At 39.5% G+C, this 12,033-nt stretch overlaps 1 protein-coding gene across 1 annotated transcript in view; it reads left to right on the top strand.

The window, feature by feature from the left end:
* The window catches only part of SNAP23 (synaptosome associated protein 23), a 74,705-nt gene that overhangs the window by 27,877 nt on the left and 34,795 nt on the right, over positions 1-12,033 (top strand). The window lies entirely within an intron of this gene.

Consider the following 12,033-nt stretch of genomic DNA (forward strand, 5'->3'; position numbering starts at 1 on the left):
AGTTTTTTGAGACCCTCTATAATTTTTTCAGCCACATGATTAGGAGTAAGATCATCATATGATGCTTTGTTTATATAGTCGGCGATCTGAATCAATTTTGCAATCTCAAAAGTTATGTTATTCTTATTGAGACCATGAAGGTGAGCCCGTATCTCATTCCATGCAATTTGAGATTCATTATATACAGCTCTTGTTAAGCAAAAGGAGGTGTATCTATAATCACATCTCAGTTTTTGTTGTAATTCTAAAGAATACGCCTTTTCTAACAGGAGGGAAGTGGCTGTCTGTAACTCTACAATAGCAGAGAGCAGTTGCTTATCTATAACAGCTTGATGTTTAAATCCAAGTGAAACATTTTTCATGAGACTATGTAGAGATTGGGCTTGTACAATACTGTTCTGAGCATTAGATATAGATAAAGCCAAAGCAGAAGAGGCCAAAATAGCCTCTACAAGAAGAGTGATCCCTAGTACAACACAACTCACACATCTTTTCTTTCTTCTAAGAGTAGATAATTGATTTTGCAGAGTATCTAAAATCTCCTCACCTTTGTTAGGGTACCAATGTTCCTCTTTTACCACCGTAAAGGCGTAATGAGGTCTTGTTACAATATATACCTTCGAGTCTAGAGGAAGGGAACCATTCAGGCAGGTAAAAAGCTTGCAGCTAACACAGGTGAGGTTATAAACTGATGTTGATGCGTGATGTTCCTGGATAGAGGAAGCATTACCTGGATCCACCATGAACAAAAACCTATTTCCCACACAAACAGTGCCAGACAATGCAATGTTATTAGTCACATCAGGCACACCTGTCACTTCAGGCATCCCTTGAACAGCTACACCACCTATTGCGGCTATCACCTTTTCCAATCCTGCTACTGTAGTACTGCTTGGGGAATGAATATATGTCGGTAAGGGATACCCAGGAGATTCCTGATCTGGAATGTACTCAGAGGTGTAGTGACAAGATGTCAATGCCTCTGAGTGATTGTAATAGCGGACAGTAGTCTTTGCACATTGATGAGTATGGCATGGTGTGTAAGGCAGAAAACCTGGAAATCTGGCTAATTTTGTCAAATTTCTCTTGGCGTTTAGGTCACAGAAAGGGTAAGGTAATGCAGTAGAAGCAGTTGACCATGTCTGGTCAGGGTTGTCAGGGTCTAATACCCAATTATATAAATGAAATCGTCTAGGGTTCCCCTTATCCCCTAGAACCATAAGTTTATTTCTCAGGTCTGGGCACCAATTGGGACTGGAACTGTTTTCTGCATAAGTGAAGTGCCACCCGTTATTTGACCAAATCCCCTCGACCCACTTATGTACACAAAATGGAAGTCCGTATACAAGTCCTGTGAAGTTGAACCCTTCATATGAATCAGTGTCTTGTTTTAACACAGGTTGACCTGAACCAGGAAACATTAATGACAAGTTCCCATACAGAAGAAACTGAGGCATAGGGTCAGTCCAAGATAGAGCTTTCAGTCATGGTGGAGAGGGGATGAAAGCCCAATACTTTTGATCAGTAACCGTCATTCCAATTGTCGCGCCTAAGTTGGCGAACAGCATCGTCAAACCCAATGTCATTTCAGTCCTTTTTCTGCACACCTGTAGCCTCCTTTCTCGTCTCAGTCTTGCTCGTTTCAGTCCTCTCTGTCCTCTCCTTGTCTTTCTGCGCCGTAGTGACTTCTCGGACCCATTTGATTGGCACCCAGACTTCTTCTCCATCTGGTCCATCTTCGGGCTGTATGGATAGAAAACCCTGTCCTCTGAATCGTACTATTCCAGGGCCATGCCAAACACCCTCATGATCTTTCCAGTACACTTTTGTGCCTGGAATACATATAGTAGGGGTGTGTGAGATTTTTGCCATATCTGTGCCCTGAGACTGTGGATGAGTAAAAAAGACCATGGCAGGAACCAAACCCTCCTCAGAAATGGATAAAAAATTATGGGTATAGAGGGCTTGTGCCAGGCGTGCCTGCAGAGAATTCTTTATGCCCGGGGAAATTCCCCCTTTTTGTTTTTCAAGAAGGGTCTTTATAGACCTGTTGGCACGTTCTACTATGGCTTGGCCAGTAGGATTATAGGGAATACCAGTGATATGTCTTATAGAAAATTCAGAGCAAAACTGTGTAAAGGCATGTGATTTATAGGCTGGACCATTATCAGTTTTTATAGATTCGGGAACCCCGAAAGAGGAAAAACAAGTAAGAAGATGGATAATAACTGACCTCACTGTCTCCTTAGGTTGGACAGTGGCCATAATGAATTTGGAGTATGTGTCCACACATACATGTATCAAATATCTAGTATAGTGGGTTACATCCATTTGCCAGAGTGCATTAGGGTAGGCACCCCTGGGGTTAACAGCCATTTCCTTAGGTTTGGGAAAAAAAGGGACACAGGCAGAGCATCTTTTTACTATAGCTCTGGCCTGCTCTCGAGAAAGGCCAAAGAGATGTCTTAAAGATCTGGCAGATAAGTGGTATTTAGAATGTGCCATAGAGGCTTCCTTCTGCAACGGGCAAAGTAAAGCTTTGTCAACGACGTCATTTCCTGCAAAAATAGGACCAGAGGAGGACACATGTGAACGGACATGAAGAACATAGACAGGAGAGGTCCTTTGCAATAGTAAGGTCTGAACTTTGTAGAGCAGAGGGGAAATAGCAGAAGAGCGAAGATTGAGCTGAGCTTCAGGAAGATTGTGAAGAGAAATAGCACAGTAGAGGCTATCCGTGATAAGATTAAAGGGTTCATGTTGTAATAGTTGTAGAGCAAAGATTATAGCTTGAAGTTCATTTTTCTGAGCAGAAGAATATTCAGTTGGGAAAACTTTCAAGATTTTTCTGGAAGGAACATAGACAGCTGCCCGGTTCTTTTTTGTAGCATCAGTAAAAACATTAGGGCCTTCCACAGGGGACAGAGCTATAACAGATGGGGGACGTGACAGTGGAAGTAAAGTCCATCCCCGAAGGGGAGGTGGTAAAGGAAGCGAAACAACAAAGCAAAGGCAGAGTAGAGAAGCCCACTCGGGGATTTCTTCTGAAAACGAGCGTAAAGAAAGCTCCGAAGCAGCAAGATTTAGAACAGGATATCGACCATACAAGAGTAAGGAACGTTCTGCAATAGAGAGGAAAAAGTTGGCTAGCATTTTCCATTTATTTGGTAAAATGCGTTTTTGTTTCTCAGGATAGAGCCACTCCAACACCCCATGCATTTGGTATAGACAGCCAATCGGGGTATCATCCATTAAAATGGTGGCATATATGGGCTCTTTTGGATCCTGTAGAACCACAACCGATGTAATTTTTTCTAAAATACTATCCATCTGTTTTTTGGCCAAAGGAGTCAAACTCCTAGGGGAATTCAGTGATGAGTCCCCTCTCAAGATATCATAAAGAGGATGCATCTGGGAATCTGGAATAGGAATTACTGAGCGCATCCATTGTATAGCTCCTATTAATTTTTGAAAATCATTTAAGGTTTTCAGTCCCTTTAAATTTATTTTTGGAGAAACACGGGTGACAATGTTTCCCTCTAATATATGCCCTAGGTAATTGTACGGTTGTGTAAGTTGAATTTTTTCTGGCGCCACCTGTAGTCCGTAGAGCTGTAGAGCATCAGTAACCCTTTGTAATATTTGCAATGTTTGTTGGCGTTGGGGAGCAGCTATAAGTACATCATCCATATAATGTATGATTGTAACCTGTGGCTCTGAATCTCTTATAGGTTTTAAAATATTATGGACATATTGTTGGCACAAGGTGGGGCTATTAGCCATCCCCTGGGGAAGGACACAAAATTGGTATCTTTCAAAGGGTTCTTGGAGATTTCTAGAAGGGACTGAAAAAGCAAATTTATCTCTATCTGAAGGATGGACAGGTATGCTATAAAAACAATCTTTTATATCAATCACAGCCAGGTGAGAATCCTTCGGTATGGCTGTGGGGCTGGGCAGTCCTGGTTGTAAAGGACCCATAAGTACCATAGCTTCATTGACTTTTCTAAGATCAATGAGCATCCTCCATTTGCCTGTTTTCTTTTTTATAACAAATAAAGGTGAATTATAAGGACTTAAAGAGGGTTCTATTCTCTTAGACTGAAGTAATTCTGCTACTATATCTTTTAAAGCAGTGAGCTTTTCAGGCGTTAAGGGCCATTGATCAACCCACACAGGGGTTTCTGTTTTCCATTGGATAGGGGGACAGCTCACTTGTTCAATGACCCCAACAAGTTTAAATGTTCAGGGGTGGTCACATGCAAATTTAGTGCTGAAATGAGGTCTCTTCCCCATAGTGCATAGGACAATCCTGTAATTTGCAATGGTTTAAAAGGTCCTGAATGTCCTAGACAAAACCACTGTAGATATCTTGCAGATCGCAGGGCACCTTGGCTGCCTCCCACCCCCAAAATTGTTATTGGATCTGCTAGAGTCGGCCAATCACCCCATTGATCTATATTGATACAAGAATTATCTGCCCCTGTATCTATCATCCCCACGACCTTTTTTCCCTGTACCATTACTTCTAACATAGGTCTTGCCAACTCTATCTTTGTACACCAATTGATATTTACTTCATGCCCGCCTTGTAATCTTGTCCCCTTGGCTATAGGTTTCCCTGGGTCAATCGGAATTGGGATATTATGTAAGTTTGAAACAAGAATAGTCTTCTTATTAGCCAGAATAACTTGAGAAGGGACATTTAGGAGGTGGTTAGTTTCCAAACCAGTTACCAATCTATCATAAGGTTGTCCCTCTATTTCTATTTCCTTATGAGAGTACGGTTCTGTGAGAAGGGTTGTGTGACTACTAGGGTATATAAAGGCCATTGAGTCTTGCTTTATTTGTTTCACTGTGTTACTAGTATCTTGCAATCGGGTTTGAGAGTCCTGGTTCCCAGTACCTTGTGCCCTGTGCCTCGTGCCCTGGTCCTCTATTGTGTTTGTTGTGCGGGGCCTCTCTTGTGAAAAGGGAGGCCCCTCCCCCCGTTTCCCTGAAGGGTCCCCTTCTTTGCTCGGCAATCTTTCGCAATATGTCCCACCTTGCCACAGTAAAAACATCTAATAGGCCTTTTCACTTTGCATTGTCCTTTGAAATGCCCAAGTTGGCCACATTGAAAACATCTTTTTTGAGTAACTACCATAACACTCTTCACTGTGTTAGCCAATTCAGCAATGGCACTTTGTGAAGTGTTAGCCGTGTTGGCCAATTCAGCAATAGCACCTTGCATAGCTTGTACAGGATCATTGATGGGGGCATCTATCAATTTATCCAATATTTGATCTATAGTCGCATCCTTTCCTAAATTCCCAATAAGTTGCTGATATGCGGGCCTTAAGCCCTCTCTAACCAATTGAGTAGTAAGCATTTCAGCCCCCGGTCCTGTGCCCATGGTTCTTTTTACTGTTTCAATGACCCTGCTTAAGAAATCTGCAGGGTTCTCGTTTGGCCTTTGTTTCAAATTTGAAAACTTTTCCCTCATTTTCCCCGGAGGATCCAGGCGAGACAAGGCCTGTGACCATATATATGTAACAGCATCCCTAAGAGGTTTGTCATAATTTATTTGTTGGTCAGGGTTAGAAAAGGGACCTTCACCCATGGCCAGATCAAAATTGCGCTGTTCCTGCCCAGGGACGTGCATTCCCTTCAGATATTTTTCACACTCCCTACGAACAAGTACTACATATGTAACATACTGTCCGGGGGATAAGACTGCAGACATAATTTCCTTCCAATCATTTGGAGTCCAAGGAGTAGTCATGGTAGCATTAGTAATTAACTGCCTAACATAAGGAGAAGCAGGACCATACTCATTAACAGCTCTCTTTATCTCTTTAATCAGTAGGAATGGTAGTGGTTTGTGTTCAGCTATTTCATTCCCTTGGGGGTCATAGCTAATCTCCAAGGGACATAAAACTGGCGGAAAGCCCCACTCTTCCAAATCTGGTCTCTCTCCTTCTTCAACTGCTACTCTAAGGCTCTTTTTCAAAACACTCTCAGGTTCTGTCATAGTAGGCTTCATAGAAAATGTTAGTTTCTGAGTACTCTTAGGTTCTGTCTTAACTGGTTTCGCGGAAAATGTCAGATAAGTTCTCCCTTTCGAAGAGGTGCCTGAACCAAGGGGAGTTGGATGAAAAAGGGAATTAGAAGTAGGGAGAGGCGCATCCCTTATCCGTAAAGAAGTAGAAGTTCTCACTGGAGCAATAATATTTTCGCTCACTAGATGGCGCTCCGACCCTAAGTTTACATTCTTTAATTGGGTCTCCGCCTCTTTCTCCGACCCTGAGTTTACATTCTTTAATTGGGTCTCTGCCTCTTTCTCCGACCTTGAGTTTACATTCTTTAATTGGGTCTCTGCCTCTTTGTACTCCCTGTGCCATGATCCCACTTCCTCCCCCAGGTTTTTCCCACGGGAACGCAACTGTTCCCCATGCAGTCTCGAGCCCCCACTATGGGCCATATCCTCCCTGAAAACTGTTTTGGATCTATCAAAACAGGCTATCTCTTCTCTGGGAGTTTTCTCACTGTCCTGAGTCCGCTGCAACTCCTTCCAGGGGTATAACTGAGTCTCTTTCTCTTCTACCTCTGCATAACTACACTCAGATTGATCATCTCTTTCTGACCCACACAAGGAAGGTCCTACCTGGCATGAGCATGGCACTTTCACCTTTATTTCTTCTGGTTCTTCTAACAATGTGCTAATGACCTTATAGAATTTAAAGTCCATGGGGGTAACAAATTCAGGTTCAGCCTGGTGATATGAGCTCATTTGCTGTCCTACTACCCTCCAACCTTTGCCATCAATTCCCGAATGTTCCACCCACGGGGAAATAACAAATAACTTTTCCACAAATTCCTTGCATTGCCTTAGGTGGGGTTTTAACCCATTCTTTTTACATAATTTGTACAGTTTGCAAGCTAAAACTCCCTTTTCTTCAGGCTCCACCACCGGAAGACTAATATTCTTCCCCATCTTGAATATATATTCAAGACTGTGTGTGGCTCCTCTTAACTAGACCAGCTAGCTAAGGTCGGCTACGACTCAGATTCTCCTCAGCATGCAGTGCTTTCGTGTCCCTGTGCGGGCGCCATGTGAAACGTGCACATTTGAAACATGCACCCAAGCACCTGCTATTGCCTTGAGAATGAGCCTAGCCGCGGGCTTACCTCTCTCCGAGGTCTTCGGGTGCACTCCGGCTTCCGCCCTGGGGGATGGGAAGGAAGTTCACAGCCACACACGAGCCTGGTTTACAACAGCAGCATCTTTATTCATGAACAGCAGAAAATGGCCCCCCGAACTTTTGCACAGCGCTCTTTTATCCAGTAACCCTTTCTTCCCGGGGTACATGCTCCTCCCAAGTTCCAACCCATGGGCGGAGCCACATCCTGTTAGCGAAGCCGTCCCAGTACCCTATAAGATACCTTACAAGGCAGGTTCAGACTTCCAGGGGTCTCACGGCCCAGGTCATATGACCTTCATGGGTGGCCCCGGTCCAGAGCTTCCCCTTACATTGTACATGTATATTTCCAAGTTACAAAGTTTTCCACCACCCTCCCTTTCCACTTCCCTCCCCTCAGTTGGGAACAGTGAGGTTCACATTTTACATACATATTTTGTTAAACATTTACAAATTAGTAATTTTTGGCATGAGGAATTAGGATTAAGGGAAAGATACATAAGAGATAATTTTTATAAAGTGTTCATCAGTTTCGGTAGGGGTATTTTTTTCTGTGTATTTTGTTTTGATTTTCTTTCTCTGGTTGAAGATAATATAGTCCATAATCTGCCAAAAATGGTTGTCCTAGCTCTTCTACACTGTTAAGAGGGGTTGCTTTCATCAGGGTTGTTCATCTTATAATGTTGACGTGTAACTGACTCTATCCCCTTTGCTCAGAATCAGATCCCATAAGTCATTCCATGCTTCTCTAGAGTCCAACCATTTATGTTTTCTTATAGAACAGTAATATTACATATTATTCATTGTTTAGCCATTCCCCATTTGATGGGCATCCCTTCAATTTCCAATTCTTTGCCACTAAAAAAAGAGCTGCTATGAATATTTTGGAACATGTAGGACTTTTCCCATTTTTTACAATTTCTTCTGGATATAGTCCTAGAATAGGACTTGTTGGGTCAAAGGGCATGAATAGTTTTATTGCTCTTTGGTTTCATATTGCTCTCCAGAAAGGTTGAATCCATTCATAACTCCACCAGCAATGCATCAATGTCCCAATCCTCCCACACAACCTCTCCCAGCATTGATCATCTTCCCTTTTTCCACATCTGGGCTAATCAAATAGGCATGAGATGATAACTTGTTGTTTTAATTTGCATTTCTCTAATCAATAGTGATTTGGAGCATTTTTTCATATGCTTATATTTAGTTTTAATTTCTTCATTGGAACTGTGCCATTGAATTTGGGAATGACTTGACATTATAGGTTTGATGCAATTTTCTATATATTTTAGAAATGAGACCTTTATTAGAACTCCTGGTTGTGAAGATTGTGTCCTAGCTTTCTGCTTTTCTTCTAATTTTGGCAGCATTGAATTTATTAGTGCAAAAACTTTATTTTAATATAGTCAAAATCATTCATTTTGCAATTTATAATGTGCTCTAATTCTTGTTTGGTCATAAATTTATCCCTTTTCCATAGATCAGATAGAATTTTTTTTGTCTATTAATTTATGGTATCGCTCTTTATGTCTAAATCCTGTACTCATTCTGACCTTATTTTGGTGTATAGGGTGTGAGATGTGAATCTATGCTTAGTTTTTGCTATACTGTTTTCCAGTTTTTCCAACAATTTTTGTCAGATAGTGAGTTCTTAACCCAGAGGCTGGTGTCTTTGGGTTTGTCAAATAATAGAATGCTGTAGTCATTTACTGCGTTTTCTTTTGAACCTATCCTAATCCACTGATATACTGATCCATTACTCTATTTTTTAATCCCTACTAGGCAGTTTTGATGACTGCTGTTTTATAGTATAGGTTTAGATCTGGTAGAACTAGGCCATTTTCCTTTACATTTTTTTTCATCAATTCCTTTGCTATTCATTCTTGCCCTTTTGTTACTCCTGATGAATTTTGTTACTGTTTTTTCTAGCTTGTTTATTTATTTGGTAGTTTGATTGGTATGGCACTTAATAAGTAATTTAATTTGGATAAATCATCATTTTATTATATTATCTTGACCTAACCTTGAGTATTTGACATTTTTCCAATTATTTAGAACTGGCTTTATTTGGATGAGGAGAGCTTTTTCATGTAATTTCTGGGTTTGTCTTGGGAGGTAGATTACCAAGTATTTAATGTTATTTTAAGTGGAATTTCTTTTTCTATCTCTTGTTCTTTGGCTTTGTTTTCATGTATAGAAATGCTGATGATTTATGTGGATTTATTTTATATCCTGCTACTCTGCTGAATTTGTTAATTGTTTCAAGGAGTTTTTTAGAAGATTTTCTGGGGTTCTCTAGGTGTACCATCATATCATCTGCAAAGAGTGAAAGTTTTGCTTCCTCATTGCCTATTCTGATTTAATTTCTTTTTCTTCTCTTATTACTATTTATTACTTATTACTTACTACTGCTAGCATTTCTAATACTATATTGAATAGTAATGGTGATAGTGGGCATCCTTATTTCACCCCTGAATGTATTGGAAATGCTCCAAGTTTATTCCCATTAAATACAATATTTGTTGATGGTTTTAGGTAGATACTATTTATTATTTTAAGGAAAATTTCATTTATTCCTACTTTCTAGTGGATTTTTAATAGGAATGGATGTTGTATTCTATCAAAGGCTTTTTCAGCATCTATTGAAATAATAATTTGATTTCTGTTGGTTTTACTGTTGATATCTTTAATTATGTTGAATGTTTTACTGATGTTGAAGTATCCCTGCCTGCCTGGTATAAATCTAGTCTCATCATGGTGTATTAACCTAGTAATAACTTGCTGTCGTGTCATTGCTAAAATTTTATTTAAAATTTTTGCATCAATATTTACTAGGGAGATTGGTCTATAATTTTCTTTGTTTTGGTTCTTCCTAGTTTAGGTATCAGCACCATGTTGTTATCATAAAAAGAGTTTGGTAGAACTACTTCCTCTCCTATTTTTTAAAATGTAGAATAATTGTTTGGTAGAATTGTTTGGTAGAATTCACTGGTAAATCCATCTGGACCTGGAGACTTTCTTAGGGAGTTTGTTGATGGTTTCTTCAGTTTCTTTTTTCTGAAATGGAGTTATTTAACTAATTTATTTCCTCTTCTGTTAATATGGGCAGTTTCAAACAAATTTCAAAGTTTACCTATGTCAAGTAATGTCCTTTTAATTTGCTCATTCTGAACTTTTTTTTTTTCAAACTAATTTTAGCAGGTTTATTAGCAAGTTACTATATTATAAAACAGTATTAAATATAGAAATACTGAATGGTGTTTTGATGCTATTTCAAAATTATCTGATATTTTACCTTTCAGTAACTCTCTGAGATTTTAAGTTGCAGAAAATATAATAAAATGCATAGTATAGAAGGAAGGTGTTTACTGGAAACTCACTATGTCAATGAAATAATAGATATCGTAAAAATTAAATAAAACAAAACAAAAATCTTAGATTTTTAAAAAAGTTGACTCCATTTCAGTTTTGGTGTTTTTTTCCCTATTACTTAGTTAAAGGAACCAGAATTAATTATAAGTGTCATAAGGATTTGGTGTAGCTAGGTGGCACAGTAGGGAAGAGCACCAACCATGGAATTAGGAGAGCCTGAGTTCAAATCCAACCTCAAATACTTAGTTACCTCACTGTGAGTCCTTGAGCAATTCACTTGACTCCATTGCCTTGAAAAAAAAATCCCCCTAAATAACAAAACAAAATAAAGAATCAAAGGTAAATTAAGAGTGAGGCCACATGCCACTTGCATCATCTCCTTTTTGATATTTCTGAATTTTTCTTGGTTAGGGGCTACCTTTTAATCATTTGTCTTGGGTAATTTCTTTTGAAATTTGAAAATAGAAGTGTTAGAGAAGCCAGATAACTTGATTAGAGCCCCTGATTGATAGTTTACTTAGAAATTAAAAAGCCCTAATTGGTATCCTTATGCTTCTGAGTCATGAAATTATTTTGTGATAAATAGAGCAAGACTGCTAGGGAAAGAACACTGCCTCTGCAGAACTGGGTCAGAGTTCTGGGACTCCCTCCCTCCCACCTCTGATGCTTTTACCTGAATAATGTTTTGCAAATCATGTACACTCCCTGGGCTTCAATGCCCTAATCTATAAAATGAGGGGGTTGGATTAGATGTCTTTTTTTTTTTTTGCAAGGCAATGGGATTAAGTGACTTGCTCAAGGTCACACAGCTAAGTAAGTATTGTGCCTGAGGATTTGAGGATTAGATGTCACAGGAGAAGTCCCTTCTAACTCTCCATTTGCTTTCTTATATTTGTGGCAGAGGGGAAGTTTCTCTTTTAAGATTTTTTTGACCAAGATTAATTCCTTATAGAGGCAAACTCCTTGTTAATAAGGTTAACAAGAAAGACACTGGTCATGTACAATCCTAGTGGGTTTTGTGGTCCTCTAGGCTTTGACACATTGGAGGTACTTATTTTCTTCCCTCCTCTCTCTTCCCTTCTCTCCTCCTCTTTTCAGTTTAAAGTTCTTTTGATTTAGATTTATAATAATATCTTTGTAACATGCTAATTATAATTAGTTCATTTGATTCTCATAGGAGCTCTGGGAATTAGATGCTGTTATTATCCCTATTTTATAGGTGATATAGATGAAGCAAGAAGAGAATAAATGATTTGCTTAGGATCACATAGCTATTAAATGTCTGGGGCAGAATTTGAACTTAGATCTTTTTGACTCCAGGCCTAACACTCTGCCTCAATCTTTGCAAGACTGGCAAATAAATTCTTGATAGTCCTTGTTAGATACTCTTCATCTCTGACCTTTCCATCCCTAGTCAGGAGTCTTTCTTGTATTTTAAGTTGTGTTCCAAAAATCCAAGTTCCCTTCTCAGACTTTGTCT

This window comes from Macrotis lagotis, chromosome 4, assembly GCF_037893015.1.
Source record: "Macrotis lagotis isolate mMagLag1 chromosome 4, bilby.v1.9.chrom.fasta, whole genome shotgun sequence".
In the NCBI taxonomy this organism is placed as follows: Eukaryota; Metazoa; Chordata; class Mammalia; order Peramelemorphia; family Peramelidae; genus Macrotis; species Macrotis lagotis.